The sequence below is a fragment of the Nanorana parkeri genome, unplaced genomic scaffold (assembly GCF_000935625.1).
Source record: "Nanorana parkeri isolate BGI_ZX_2015 unplaced genomic scaffold, ASM93562v1 scaffold324, whole genome shotgun sequence".
NCBI classification, from domain to species: Eukaryota; Metazoa; Chordata; class Amphibia; order Anura; family Dicroglossidae; genus Nanorana; species Nanorana parkeri.
In genome coordinates, this window is record NW_017306592.1 from 1298405 (window position 1) to 1303806 (window position 5402).

Sequence of the window (5402 nt, forward strand, 5' to 3'; positions counted from 1 at the left end):
GGGGGGGGTAAAAATGATAAGTGCACTTTATTTTTAAAAGGTGCACTTATCATTTAAGCTTGGGCTCAACTCTTAGCACTATTGGTCCATTAGTGTGATGGGCAGCCTCAATAGCAGCAATAGTGAGGTTCTAGGAAGTAATATGTCCGAGCCCTGAAAGGTAGAAGCACTCCTAGGCCCTTGCATTTATTTGCTACATGGTTTAATTCTAGGCAAAACAGTTCTCTTTTTTTTTTTTTTATTCTGCATATAGTGGCAGTTACAACCTCTGTTGGGTTTTTACTTATGTACCAAACATCTCCAATAAGAACACAGGAGATGCTAATCTTTCCAAAAAAACTAAGTTTTCTTTCAGCTTTCATAGAGTACACCTAAAATCTGGTCCCTGGCATTCTTCCAGTCATAAATATTATATTCACATGAATTTTATTAGAATAATTTATCAAGCTACATGTAGGATGCCACTGCTGACCCCCTGAAAATGCAAGTTGCTGAGCTGCTACACAACGAACAACTAAGTCCCCATTTCAGGACACACACACAGCAAGTGAACTCATATGGCCTGATCAGCATACTCAACTAGAGTAAATGCCACTGCATAATAAACTGGACTAAATGGCTGCCCAATTCATTATAGATTTGTCTGCGCCTGAGACAACTGTGATTGCGGGGTACTGGTCTACCTAAATAACAATGCACAAGGTATAGCTAAATATATAGGCTTCCCATCAGAGGGAAATCTAACAGGTTCATTAGACATTGATTAATATATAGTAAAATAGCTGCTAACAGCATCCATAGATTGCAGTCATATCGGAAGTATTGATCTATGCTCCTCAGGTCTATGGTTAGCAAAAGATTACTGCACACACTCCCAGTCGATAAAATTCAAGGGAAATGACGATTGGCTTGATTGCTATGGATTCCTCTAATATAAGCTGGTGCTGGAGTTCATTGGCCGTACCCTTGTCTGCACTGACAAACTTGCCTGCTCTGGTGATCCATGTATGCAGATTTATAGAAATATTTTTTTTCTGGTTGTCTGCTTGAAATACACAACTACCCCCCTGAGTATCACCATCTTAAGCCCACTTTTCCACCAACCTCTCATTATCATAGTTACCAGAAAAGGAAGATTATGTCTGATAGCTCATTGGTTGGTGGCCAACAGCAAAATGTTCTCCCATATAACCGAAGAAAATGTGTGCAAGCAAACATTATACCATCATTCTCAACCAGTTGCTAGGGGTTCCTTGAGATGTAGCCGATTGACCTCCCTTTTGATGGTGTCTGCATATTTTCAGGCCCAACTCCACATGGCTGTAAGGCATTCTGGCCACCAAATGCAAGAGGGGGCATTCTGGCTACCAAATGCAAGAGGGGGCATTCTGGCCACCAAATGCAAGACGTGGGTGGGGCAATTCTTCCCATTGGCCCAGAATGCAACAGAAGTATTTTTCCCACCGGCCATCGATCCAAGGGGAGGGGCATTATTCCCATCGGCCGCCAACGCAAGGGGGACACACACACACACACACACACTCTTCCCACCGGCCACCAACACAACAGAGGGGGGCATTCTTCCCACCGGCCACCAATGTAAGGGGCATTCTTTCCACTGACCCCCAAATAATTTGTTTCAGTAGGAGTTCCTGGAGACCTGAAAAATATGTCAAGGGTTTCTCTGGGGTAAAAAGGTTGAGAAAGGCTGGATTAAAGTAATGTCTATGCAAAGTAAACCTTTTACTTTGTTTAATTTAGAAAAGTAACCAAACAATCTTGTATTGAAACTGGACTGTCTCACTTTATATTGTAAAGGGCTGCACAAAATGCTGGCATGATATACACCCTGTATAATCATAAAAAAAACACAATAGTGGATGCTTGCAACAGGCTTCCAGCAGAGGCCACGGGACTGGAAAAGGTAAAAAAATAAATGTGGTGGTGGTTTTGGGGGGGTTGCAGAGTTGATGGGCCATGTCTTTATCTGCCACCATTATCCTATGTTTCCGTGCATCTCTCAGTTTTGCACTGGCACTTCACACTGTAACCTAATTTCGGTTACATTGATCATATTGTGCATGTAAAAACCAACAACATGCTTAATCAGTAGCATGGCAATGAGTGGGAAAGTCTAATAACTCACAGCAACCAATTACATTGCAGTGCACCTTCTTCTGATCCATACATGATTAATTCTAATCGTTTGCTATAGGACGCTGCACTTGACATATTGCTCTTTGCCTCATACACCAGCACATAAATATTTTCCTCACTGAGCAACATAAAGCAAAGGCTCGCTAGAAAAAGACAGATGGTCATATGCTGTATGCACATTTTCGGTGTTGCAGTTCTTTAAATGTACAATGGATCTGAGATTCCGACACAGTTAAACAGGGGGTGTTATTTGACAAAACCCCCAAGTGAGGGCAGCACCATACACATAGGGAATGTATACATAAATACCTTTATATGCCCTTTGTTCAGCAATATGGCTATTTGCAGAGTGCTGTGGTCTAGAAGTTAATAGCTTTCCAAGTGATGCAGAGGTGCTGGTGTCAATGTAATCAATAAAGATGAAACCTGATCCTCGGTATATCAATAAAAAACAGCCAATCTAGGGTTGTATGGCCATGTATCACTTGCTGTTGTATCGACATTGCAGAAAATTGTATAACAATATAGCTGTTTATCAATAATGATTTAGCTGGTGTTTACAAATCTAGATTGTTACAGGTTATCAATGCAAATATATAGGGGACGCGACTGACTGAAGTGTTATATTAGGACTGGAAATGACACAGGGATCTCTTTATTTTTATTTTCTGGTTAAATAACGGCTAATTGGACAGACTTGTGCATATAAAATCGAAAGTAATCCACCTGTCACAGACACATATGTTGGCTCAAACATTGCAATGTGCATCCTGTGTGTAGGACACTATCGGTTAGATCATACATGCTTATAGAAGGAGGCTCTGTGTCGCTGTCTGCAGAACATGATGAGCCAATACTGTATACCTCCTGGGTGTTATGTGGATTTATTGGGAGCGAAGATGATCTGTTTAGGTTGGTAGGCAATTATTAAAGTTGAGTGATGTGTGATGTGATGGTCTCAGTGTCAATCTGCTTTCTAGACCATAAGATGGTCCTCTGATCCCTTAGGAGGGAGGAGGATGGCAACCGCTCTGCACTGCCAGGACTACCCTGAGTGTTTGTGCTTCACCACCCCCCAGCACCTGACTTTAGTAGCATCCCAGCATCTGTGTGATGGTCTCAGCCTCAAATCTGCTTTCAAGACCATGAGAGTCTCTCCTGATCCCTTAGAAGGTGGCAACCACTCTGCACTGCCAGATAATCAAGACTACCCAGGGTGCTTACCCTCCTTCAGCCCCAGTATCTGGCTATATTAGCACCCCAACATCTCAGTTCTGCGTGATGGTTTCAGCCTCAGTCTGATTTCTAGACTGTAAGATGGTCTCCTGGTCCATTAGAAAGTAGGAGGGTGGCAACTGCTCTGCACTACCAGCTAACCAGGACTACCCAAGGTGCTTATCCTCCTTCAGCCCCCAGCATCTGATGTTATTAGCTCCCAAAATCGGCTTTCTGTGTGATGGTCTCAGTCTGCTTTCAAGACCATGAGATTGTCCCTTAGAGGGTAGGAGGGTGGAGACTGCTCTCGTACCTTCCAGTTAACCAGGACTATCCAAGGTGCTCGTCCTCATTCAGCCCCCAGCATCTGATATTAGCATTCTGTGTAATGCTCCTAGGTCTCATCCTCAACTGGCTTTCAAAACCAGGAGATGGTCTCCTGATCCCTTAGAAGGTATAAGGATGGCAACTTCTCTGCACTGCCAGCTAGCCAGCACTACCCAGGGTGCGATCTTCCTCCAACCCCCAGCATCTGATGTTATTAACCTCTCAACATCTGTCTTCCAGTCTCTAGGGTAAAGATCTCATCCTTAATTGGCTCTCAAGACCATGAGATGGTTTCCTGTCAAGACCATGAGATGATCTCCTGATCCCTTAGCAGGTAACTGCTCTGCACTACCAGCACTACCCAAAGTGCTTGTCCTCCTCCAGCATCAGATGTTATCAACCTCTCAACTTCTGGTCTCTAGGGGAAAGGTCTCAGCCCCAATTGGCTTTCAAGACCATGAGATGGTCTCCTGTCAAGAACATGAGATGATCTCCTGATCCCTTAGAAGAGAGGAGGTTGACAACTACCCTGTACTACCAGCTAACCAGAACTACTACACTTTCCCTCCGGCAGCATCTGACTTTATTAGCACCCCAACATTTGCATTCCATCAACAAGAGCAACCTGACCATCAGGGACACAGAACTCCCACCAATGGTCACCCACACCGTTTCCATTGCCCCAACAACTTTCCTTCCTGCTACAGTAAAGGGCACACATGTATACACCCAGATCACAAGGCAGATCCTCCAAATGCTACAAAGTGCGAACCATGCATTGCACCAAAAAAATCTTAACTAATACAGCAGAGCAAAGTGCAGTAACTCCAGCAACCCAACCTATCCTCAGAGCCAGCAGAACAATGAAAGCATTCCTGACTGCCACTGTTTCCAAGGTTCATGGTCTCACAAGGAGGCTTCAGCTACAAAAGGTGATGTTCAATCCTCTGACACCGTGAGATCCTCCAGCTGACAACCTATCTCCTTCCAAAACACTTGGATTGCAAGCCTCAAACACACACAATGCACCTAGCATTGTGCAGAGTTTCACATTATGGGTTGGCATAGCTGGTGAGCATAGTGAGATGAGGTTAGACCACTGATCCCTATTAAATAAGTCAGCAGTCCCCAGGCTGTGCACCCCCCACCCGGGCATCAGGGCTCAGTCACACACCCATATGCCAAATGCTGCCCTATACGATGCATGAAAGCACAGACATGTCTGAGCAGCAAGTCCAGCACTATCTAAATGCAACTAAAAAAAAAGAAGATCGATCCCTTTGGAGGAATGCACATCCGCTGCCCCTGGGAGTCTATCACCTTCCCATGCAATTGGAAATGAAACTTGTGCAGGCAGGAACGCAGCCCATTGGAAGCGGCTTACCCTTGTGGCTCTGCCCGCAGACGTAGGGCGAACAATTCCTAAAGCTCCCTCGTCCTAGCCATGGGAGGAGAAGGCAATGCCCCCACCGGCCGCTGCTCCGCCAGCTCGATCTCCCGGCAGCTGACTCTCACCTGCGACAAGAAGCGGCTACTGGGCTCGCAGCCCGTGTGAGTGCAACTACAATGGGCTACGACTTTTCAGTGTCCGCCCAGCGCGCCGCTGATTGGCCAAGAGAGGTGCGGGGGGCGTGGACAGTGAACCCCAGGCGGCGAAGCTGTCAATCAAAGGCAGGTGGGCGGGGCGCCGCGTCAATCCCCGC

At 45.5% G+C, this 5402-nt stretch overlaps 1 protein-coding gene across 2 annotated transcripts in view; it reads right to left on the reverse strand.

Moving 5' to 3' along the window:
• FAM84A (family with sequence similarity 84 member A) overlaps positions 1 to 5198 on the reverse strand; it is a 9038-nt gene extending 3840 nt beyond the window's left edge. Inside the window, exon 1 of one of the 2 annotated variants that reach the window (XM_018558182.1) lies at positions 5084 to 5198. The gene's annotated coding sequence lies outside the window, so the exon portion shown is untranslated. Of the gene's footprint in view, positions 1 to 2466; positions 2530 to 5083 lie in introns of those variants that run through there. The other variant, XM_018558183.1, reaches the window with a different exon arrangement.
• Positions 5199 to 5402: the final 204 nt, after the last annotated feature.